Source organism: Pithys albifrons, chromosome 13, assembly GCF_047495875.1.
Source record: "Pithys albifrons albifrons isolate INPA30051 chromosome 13, PitAlb_v1, whole genome shotgun sequence".
NCBI classification, from domain to species: Eukaryota; Metazoa; Chordata; class Aves; order Passeriformes; family Thamnophilidae; genus Pithys; species Pithys albifrons.
This window is the reverse complement of record NC_092470.1, coordinates 1667442-1677500: the sequence shown is the minus strand read 5'-3', so window position 1 is coordinate 1677500 and position 10059 is coordinate 1667442.

The window sequence follows — 10059 nt, the reverse complement described above, 5'->3', positions numbered from 1 at the left end:
TGGATGGAGAAGTGCATTTTGCAAAGGTGCACCTTTATTCTGTGGAGGTCTGAATGGGATTAGGATAACCCCCCAGAGGCCACAGAGCTGGGCTGGTTTGGGGCAGCTCAGAGCCAGTTTGTGCAGACAAGGGACAGGAAAGGAGCAGCTGTACCGTGTTCTTACACATGTGCTGTGTGTGGACAGGGAAACAGCACAGCCATGAGCCTCAGAACACCACAGAGGTAAATGATTTAGCTACAAAAACCCACAAGTTAGAAGCTCTTAACAGCCAATCCCTGGCAGAGCTGTGCTGGGGTGGCACCCATGGGTGGGGGCACCGAGGCTCAGTGGCTGCACCTGCACCCACGTGCTCAGCACCTGCACCACACACAGCAGCATGGCCAGCACTGGCCTGGCAAGTGTATTCTAAAGGACTGTTATTACAGGTTAGTGCAGTTAGAAATCTCCAAATTCAATCTTTTGCCTCTGCTTTCACTCTAATTTGTTACTGGGAGGGGTTTAACCAAAATGAATCAGTAACAGTAGTATAGCACATGTTCTCCCTGTTGCTTACATATAAATATAATTTAAAAGCCTACACTAATATATGCTGTGTCTTTCTCTACAGAGAAGTTCCCAAGGGATTAAGACAACAAAAAATTAAGATTAAAATATGAGCTTTCAAATGATGAAATATGTATTTCCTCAATGGCTTACAGAGTTACTGGCTTCTGTATTTACAGTAGGGTTCACCCCTTATTGAATTAAATCTCAGTACAAAGCTGTGTTTTAACATTGATCCTTCCAAAACACCCTCACAGCCTCTTTGGATGTTTCACAGCCATGCAAACTGACACTGGGGCAATGCTAAGCTTTGCTCCAGAAGGCCAAGGCCTTTGGACACCGTGGGAAGGAGATTTGAAGCAGTGCAGTATCACTGCAAAGGTGTGATCTCTGCCCTCAGCCTCCCTCACTGCTCACACAGACCCACCTGCTGCTCCAGCACAGCAGTCACAGCCCAACTGCTGCCACTGCTCTGCTTCTCACCTACAACATTGGCTGGGTTTGCAGCCAGCTCAGTCCATTGTGCCAAACTATGGGAAACTCTTCTCTAATGAATTATGAAAGTTGCTACATGAAAAAAGAAATTAAATGAGCCTGAGTAACAGCATTTAATTCCTGAAGTATTTGTGTGATTACAGCTGGAGAAAGCACTTCATATGCTATGTCCAGACTCAGAGGTGTGCTGTTCTTGCTAAGTCCATGGGCTACTCTACTGAAACAAAGGAGAGACATTTTTTCAGTGGTAAGAAAACCCATGTAAGTGATTCCCAAATACACAACTGCCGAGCTGATTTCCCGAGATATGTGGGATAGAGAGGATTATGGCTTGAAAACATGATATTCCAGTCAATTACCTTTGGTTTAAGATGAAATAGAACTGTACAGAAATCTATGGTACTATGGTAATGTAGTGGAGAATTAAGTTCCAAATCTTTTCACTTGCTCTTTGCTTACAGGCAAACTAAACCCTCTTGGAGTCTGTTTCTGTGACAAGGATGCTCAAACCCCATGTATCCACCATAGCTAAGGCACCCAAGGATCTTACAGTTGGATCATCCAGTTCATCGCTTTTGTGGGAATAGTGACACCCAGCAGCACCCACGCCCTGCAGCCAAGAGGTCAGCAGGACACATTCCCCAGGGTTTGTCCTGTGGCAAAGGGTCTGTGGCATTACCAGGGACAGAGTGGGCAGTGGGCAGCAGGAGAGAAAGGCACAGCCTGAGTGGGTGTCTCAGCCAGGCAGGAAGAGGGGCAGCCAGGACAGGGTGGTCCCTATGCCTGCCGAGTGCTCCTGGGGCTGGCAGTGCCTTGGGAGCCCTCCCTGCAGCAAAGAGGAGCTGCCTGTGCTGTGGGGCATGAGGAGGAGGCCTCCAGCACCAGCAACCCCCCTTGCTTCTCTGCAGAGACAGCAATGGCAGCAGCAAAGCCTGGAAACAGGAGTGAAAACTGGGTTTGTGTCTGTGAGGAGCTTGTCTCTGGCAGTGAGAACACAGGGAGTAAGTGCTGGGGGACATGACTGACTCCCTGCCTGCACCCTGTCATGGTGCTGTCCTAGGTCAGCAGCCAGGACCAGTTTATCACTGTGTGGGTGTGACCAAAGCTGTGCATTCTACACCCTCTATTCCATTTCCCACAAACTGTTAACAATGGACCATTGGCAGCAGCTGCCCAGGGCACACCTGACCCCTCAGGCTGGGAGCTGGCTGGGAAAGAAGCCTGGGAGAGGAGCTGGGAGAACTCCCCTCCTGGGAGTCCTTGGCACCTCCACACCCACCTGAGGGGTCATGTCTGCTCATGGGCCAGAAACAATTCCAAAATCCCCCCTGACTCCCAGAGTCAGATCCCCCAGTGTGGAACTCCCTGCCCTGGGGGAGGGACTGGGGGCTCCCACCTGCACCTGAGGGGAGAGAATCTTGGGGTTTGGGGACCATTCATCGGATCCAGAGAAGGAGCAGAACCTGGACAGGAGGAGCCCACCACTCTCCATCAGACTGTGCCATCATCTGCACCAACAGGTTTTTCCCTTCCTTTTACTTTGGACTCAGAGGAACGACGTGGGGCTCAGCACAGGGGCCACCAAACCCCACTGTGTTTGTACCCCAGGGGGCTGGGTTACACTGCTGGGGTTTGTGGGTTAAAACCAATTTGTCTTTGTACCATTGCATTTATTGTAATATTTTTATTAAATTGTAACTGACTTATAATCTCTCTTGTGCTGGGTTTGTTTCTCTTGCCAGTTTACCCTTAAACCTGCACAGGTACATAAACTTCTGCTCTGGGATCCTGCTGTGCAGGAGGCACCAGATGGTGCTCTACAGACAGACATCAAAGTTCTTTATCTTAACGTGGGAACTTCTGTGGCCTTTGAGGAAATAATGCTGTTATTTTTGTGAAGTCTTTCCTTTAAATTTTACATTACATCATAGTCTTTCCATCTCAAATTGGGTTTTGGTTAATCTGTTTATTCAGAACAGTTTTGCTGCTGGGATTTTTGAAAAGGAATTTACAGGCATGAGATTTGCAGCCAGGTCTGCAGGAAATGGAGAAATGCATAAGCTGCACTAAGATATTTAGTCATATGTTTTTTACATCACTTATTTTTCCTGCAGTGGGTAATACATATACAAAGCCTGAAAATCTGCCTCACAGTGGATATGACATCACAGAACTAGTACCATGTAGTAAAAGAAAGCTTCTCTGGATGTGGTGACAATTAAATAATACTGGTAAGGTTGTAGTCTTTTCAGCTTCAAATGGCTACAGCACAGCAGAGCATTCTTATCTACTATCAATGTAATACCAAGTGTATCCATCTCCTACTCATCTTCCCTGGGAAACCCTGTAACCATCCTACTTCAACTGAACAATGATTTTAAGACAGTCAACTGAAATATTCAGAATATGGATCCCTCTTTTTCTTCATCGTCTTTTAAAAGGGGATTCATCTCATTAAAATACATATCAGAAGTCATAGGCACTACAGCTCTGAATATCACAACAGCAATTTATTGGAGCATGGATGTGATCGCCTGCTTGAAATTTGGGGCAGCGCCCAGGAGGTGGCACCAGGTGGCACAGCGGGTGGGACACACGGGGGGGCCTGCGGGCAGCCCGAGCCAGCTCCGAGTTCACGGGGCTTGTCTGTGACCCGGTACAAACGAAATTCATTGATTTTGTTATTTGCGAGAGGCAGGAAGAACAAAGCCACGGGAGACTCTCAGAGCTGCGCTCCAGCGGTGTGTAACATTGTAAAAGCAAAGTAGCACTTCAAAGTAACTTGTCGTTTTCATAAAATTTGTAATTACTTGAATCATTTATTTCCCCACGTGATGGCTCCCGCCATAGGTCCCTTTGCATAAATCAAGAAGGCCATTAAAAGGAGTTTCAGGAGGAGAGCAATTTGTTATGAGATGAAGGTCAATCTCATCAGATCACTGTAGCAGGGACCCTAATAACATCCTGGCAGAAACGAGGCATCTCCTTACAGGAGTTGCATTTTGTTTGAAATATTAGGTTGTCATTAACTGAGCACTAAAATACACATAATATTGGACAACATAAATTATTCCCCTGAAAAACTGCCTTGCACAGAGGTGGTAAAACAATGATGTCGATACTACACAAAGCTTAATATTTTCTATTTTTTTTCTAGCTGGATTCACCTACTTAATACCAGTTTGGTTTGTTGCTGCTTCTGGATACTGAGCCACAGTTGGGTTGCTAGAATTATACAGACAGCTGGTTTCAGACTGCAGCACAGCAAATTCCAACTGGTAAGAAAGGTGTTTAATTTGCTCTGGAACAGTTGGGGAGGTCTAAGCAGCTGCCAGCTGAGAGATACAAACATTTGAAAGGGAAAAACCCCCCAAACGTACACAGAGTCCAGAAGAAAACATTGCTTTACAAATACAAGAGGAGGACTCGCTTTTCCTTTAATTATCCTTACTCATTTGGAAGGTACCAAGTGTTTTTTCCAGACATTTCACTCTGCCAGGAGCTGCAGCTGAATGTGTGGGTGTTTGAATCCTTCCCTGGAGCTGTGTCAGCACTTCACACCTGGCAGGACCATGCTGAGCATCTGCTCCAAGGCAGTCAATAGTAACCAGAAAGGTACCCCGATGATTCCTCATGGGATGTGCAGACTGTCCCTGGGAGGGGGCTCAGCAGTCACAGGAGTCCTTTTTCCATAAACTCCACACCTCCTGGTGTCAACTGGACTGTGAGGTGCACCAACAGCCTAAGGAAATGGTGAGAAAAGCAGGAAAACAGATTACACTGATTTCCTAGTGCCATGAATGTATCAGGGGAAGGTTCCTCAGCTGTGGAGTGTGTCCTTTAACTGCAATACCCTCCTTCCTTTGGGTGTGACAGGGGTAACCCCTGGAACACTGCAGAGATCAGGAGTAGAAGGTGTGTGCACAAACAGAGCAGTTTGGAGCAACTACAGATGGCACCAAGAGAATGCCTGGCAATGTTGTTTTGCAGAAGCAAAGGCAGCCCCATTACCTGGTTTGTGAAAATAGCTTGGGTTTTTTAGAGAACTGGGAGTTTCTACAAATATTTATCAATTTTCCAAACACCATAAAGGAACACCAGTCACAAGAATGAAATATTTTAATTATATTATCAGCTGCTGGTTATGTGATGAACTCTGACAACAGTGCTCAGCACCTGGGACACCTTACAGAGACGTCCCAAGTCCCTGTGCCCCAAGACATGTGCCCAAGTTGTGCCACCACATAACCAAGGCACGTCATACCCACCATGTCACAGGGACACAGGGATGTGTGTGTTGGATGGTGAGCACATGCAGTGCTCACACAGAACAAAGTGTAAGCAAGTCTATTTTTTAATTTGTCTTTCTGCCTGTCACTGACCTCATATCTTTACATCAGCTTTGAAGTTTGTTTTCTGTGTGAAACACTTTCTTAGAAGGTAAAACACAAATATAAATATAGCTGGGGGGAGAGAATTGGGAATTGGCTTAAAGTGGGAGCTTTAAGGGGGAAGGGCAATACAGATATACAGAGTATGTGCAAGGAACAGTCATGGCACTGCCCAAAGAGCACAAAAGCTTACAGAAGATGACCTTAACAGCTGAATTTTGAACAAAACCCCAAACAAACAGCAAGTAATGATGAGGTAAGGTGAAACACTTTCCAGATTCTTGGAGGGCAAATTCTCAGCAGCATTTCTGTCCAAAGCAAACAAAGACCCCAGAGCTGCCCACTGTTCCTTTCTGCCTGTGCATGGCACTGACCTGGGGCACATTCTCTTGGGGACCATCCAGGGAACAGATTGAGTAAAAATTCAGGTTAAAAATACAACTTTCTTTTCCCTGAGCTATTTTTTACCATAATCTGCTTCTTCCTCTTGGTCTCCATGGTTACACAAATACTTCTAGTGGTACCTTTGTTACTGGATGTGAAGAAGGGTTATGGAGAACAGAACCAGCAGAAGGCTGGTGGAGCTGACACTGCTGCAGAAAGGGAAATCTCATCAAAGGGTGCTCTGAGACTTCACTAACCTTTCCTTTACAGGAAGCCATTTTCCAGGATATAGATCCTGAAAACTGAGCTGACTAGGGCTGGCAGAGAGCTCAGGCAGAAAGTGCAGTGGTGGGGGAGTGAGGAGGGAGAAAGTGCTATTTGTAGCCTGGTGTAAAAGGCTCCAAGGAGCAGAATGGGCAGTGTCAGGATTTCTCACATTTTCCTACAGCATGAAATGGATGAGCTACAGGGATTCACTTCTCTCCAGCATCAGAGTGGACTTTGAGGCCAACCTACACCTAATTCTTGGAAAAAACAATACTAACATATGCCTGTGGAAGCTGTCAATGCCAGTGACATACCTCTAAACAGAACTTCTCATTCCTTGCTTTTTGAACTATTGTATCCATCCTTTGGATCTATATACAGAATTGTTTCAGATTCTGGCTAACATCAGGCTTTTAGCTTCAAACTGGTTTTCTGTGGTGCTTCTCAAATCTGAAAGGTCTCCCTCCAGCATGCCAGTCCTTAGCATGGCACAACTGCTGTCAAATATAAATATAGAAATAAATATGGAATAGATTAGTTACAGCACACAAACATGCCTGCATGCCACCCAGTGTGTTTGAACAAGGATATATTATTACATAAGGTCATGAAAATTGTATTTAAATGCAGTGTGTATTTAGGTATTTATTACTGAAAATTACATTTCAGATAGGTTAAGTCAGATGATAGAGGGAAGACATAAAGAAAAGAAAATAAACGAATTTCAACCTTTTTTTCCCTTTCCCAGTCATGAACAGTGCTCGCAATTCCTTCTACATCCCCTCAGTGGCAATAAAGTGGACCTTGTTTCCAACATTTCATCATTATGTAGAAGCTCAGAGTGTACAAGTGCAGTAAAAAGAGAAGAAATGCATGGAATGACTCCTGTGAGATCATTTACTCCCAGAGAAGGGCAATGAATGGAGTGCAAGTCATGACTGGCATTCCCAGGAGCCACAGAACCAGATGGGTGGGAATCAAAGTGCTAAGAGATTTCTCCTGCTCCAGAACACCTGACAGACTGGTTTGCACCATTGCTGCCCTTCCTCACCAACACTGGCAGTCCCAGTTCCAGCTCTGACAGTCCCAGTTCCAGCTCTATTCACTGGTTTACAATGCTCTGACATGGATGCCTCGTTAGCCAACTGCACTTCCAAATGATGAGCAGATTGATTAGGAATCTGACATGTTTGTCAGTTCCTCAGCCATTGTTGCTCTGCATCCTTCAGTGTTCACAGACCTTTGCAGGCTGTTACACACTTCAAAGAAGCTCCTGATTACCTCCTGGGAGCTGGTGAAAAAGCATGAGATTGTTCTTTACCACCTAATCCATTCAAATGGAGTTAACTCAGTTCTGTAACATTTGGTAAATTGTTGGTCCAAACAGCAAGAATACACTTTTACTTTTCTAATGCATGCCTGCAAATGGAATTATCTCTGCTGTGCAATTGCCAACAGACCTGTCTAGATGAGTGACTTATGACAGTCCAGGCTCAATTCCATCAATGCAAAGTGCACTGTGTCCACAGAACTGAACTCCTGGTGTTTATATACAAAAATGGTGAGCTGAATCGAGCATAATTAAACTGAGGGGCAAATTACATCATTAGTGGATCAGCTTGCACATTTGTCTGGGCATTTCTGAGTCTGCAAAACAGCTTCTCTGGCCACTTACCTCAGCCAGCCTTCAGCCAACCTGTGCAGTCTCTGCCATGATGCACTTGGAGGCTGAGCCTCGGAGAGGTCAAAAAGTTTGCAGTTAAAATCCTGTTAGAACAATTGCATTCTGCATTTGAGAACTTCAGGCTACTCCTGCACTGTGCCCATCCCAGCTTTTGTTCCCCTCACTCTCTCAGAGCCCATGGAAGTGCAGAATATCCTTGTACACATTTCTGGTACACCTTTCTGAAAATATTGCTATGATGAAAGTTGTAAGATAAATGCTGTGAAATGCTGAATAAACATTTTCTGAGGGATTTCAAAGAGGCTTAAACTGTATTAAAGGCAAAAGCACATCTCAGCAGCCAAGCCACATGTCCACACCAAGCAAGAGATCTAAGCAGCAAAACTGTGATGGAGACACCTCAGTGTAACTCAGCCAAGGCAGCTACTGAAATCACAGGCAGTGTTCAAAGTGCTTGTCCCAACCTGCTTTCCAGCAAGCCTTTCTCCTGATCTCCTGGGAACTGGCTGCCTCTCCTCACCCCAGCAAGCCTTTCATCCCTCCTACTCTCTGCACTGGCAGAGCACTAGAATGTCCTGTCTACATCCCCATGAAAGGAGGAGGGGCAATCTCTGATGGCATCTTACTATTCATCCAGTTTTTCCCCTAAATGTCACTTGACTGGAATGCCATGCTTGGTATGAGATGCCAGCACAGGCCCACACCTTATTCCAAACAGAGTCTGTGAACTTGAAGTTGCAGATTGGTGATACCCAAAAGTTCTGGATGTGTTCTCCAAAGAACCAGCAGTATTTCACTGCACAGCCCCCACCCCGATGCCCACCACCAGCCAGCTCTGCTCAGGAGAGCAGCAAGACAGCACAGCAGGGAATGCCCGGGCACTGCTGCATTTATGGGGTTTGGGGACTCTTGCTAAGAGGAACACTTGGTGTTTATCTCAGGCACTGTGAGTCCAGCCCACACAAACCCAGTGCCAGGTCCAAAGGCTGATTGCAGTCCCCCCTTCCTCCTCTTTCCCCACCAGCCCCTTTTGTTCCCTGTGCTTATGAACCTGCAACCCCTTCTCAGGCCCTTGTCTCCTCTCCAAGCATGAAGGCCCTTCCTTGCACTATTTTCATTCTCAGTTATCAATGTGAGATGCTAAAAAGAACAGTCTCTACTTAATACCAGTTCCTATGAATCTGTAACAAAATATATGAAATATATTATGTGATACACATGTGAATACTTCTCTACCTGTGAAAGCAGAGAAAATTAATACAGCAAATCATATCAGACTTACGTTTGTTAAGATCAACACTGACATGCAATAACAGCATTGTACTAAAATCTTTCTATGAGTATTTAAATATCGTTGATTCTATTTCTATCAAATTCCTTGTAGAAAGGCTATTTTTTCCTACCTAGGCCAAACCACTACACAACTCTTAGTGGCATTTTTGATAGTACCATCTCTATACACTTTTAAAAATATCATATGTCACAGAATTGTAATAGAAAGCACAAATGGCACATTAAAAAGCAGAAATTATAAGACACAATCACACCCTGAAGGCCATAAATTCAATGCAAAACCTCATTAATAGTGCAACTAACTCTGAGCTTATCTTCTGGGTGTATGAATTCATTTTTAGTGTCAGAAAATGGTCTGATAACACTTGCAAGATTGGGAAATTTCACCCATGAGCATATAAGGACTTGAAATAAAAACCGCAGAGAGACTTAGTATCTCCATGGCATCCAGGAGTTGGTTCTGGATATAACTTCCCAAAACTGTAGGAAGAAAAAGAACTGACTTTGCTACCATGGAAACAGAACAGTGGAATATCACTGATTGCACTTGTCTGCCTTTGCAAGACTGATCCCTAAGATGTTAAGGCTCTCAATACCATGGGCAGGTTTGTTTCCACCTGAGAGGTAAATCTGCCAGAAAAGGAGCAAGGACAGGTGTTCAGCAAACTCACCAAGCAGGGCAGAGCAGCCCAGGAACAACAGGTATTTCTGGGAAAAATGGAGGGTTAGAGAGGAGAAAAAGAGAAAGATCTAGAGGAAAGATATCCTGATGCTAGAGGAGAGAAGTAAGGAAGGGTTTGGTCTGAGCAGCGAGGCAGCAAACAGGGCCCTTCCAGTACATTATGGACGCAGGGCAGCAAACCCTGCATTGCTGTTCCCTTCAGGGCACACCTGCAGCCCCAGCAGAGCCTCTGCAAACCACGCACCTCTTGGAACTTCTGAACTAAATTAAATTCTTCTTTGCCCTTTGCTGGCAAATGCCACTCTCTTTGGACGTGT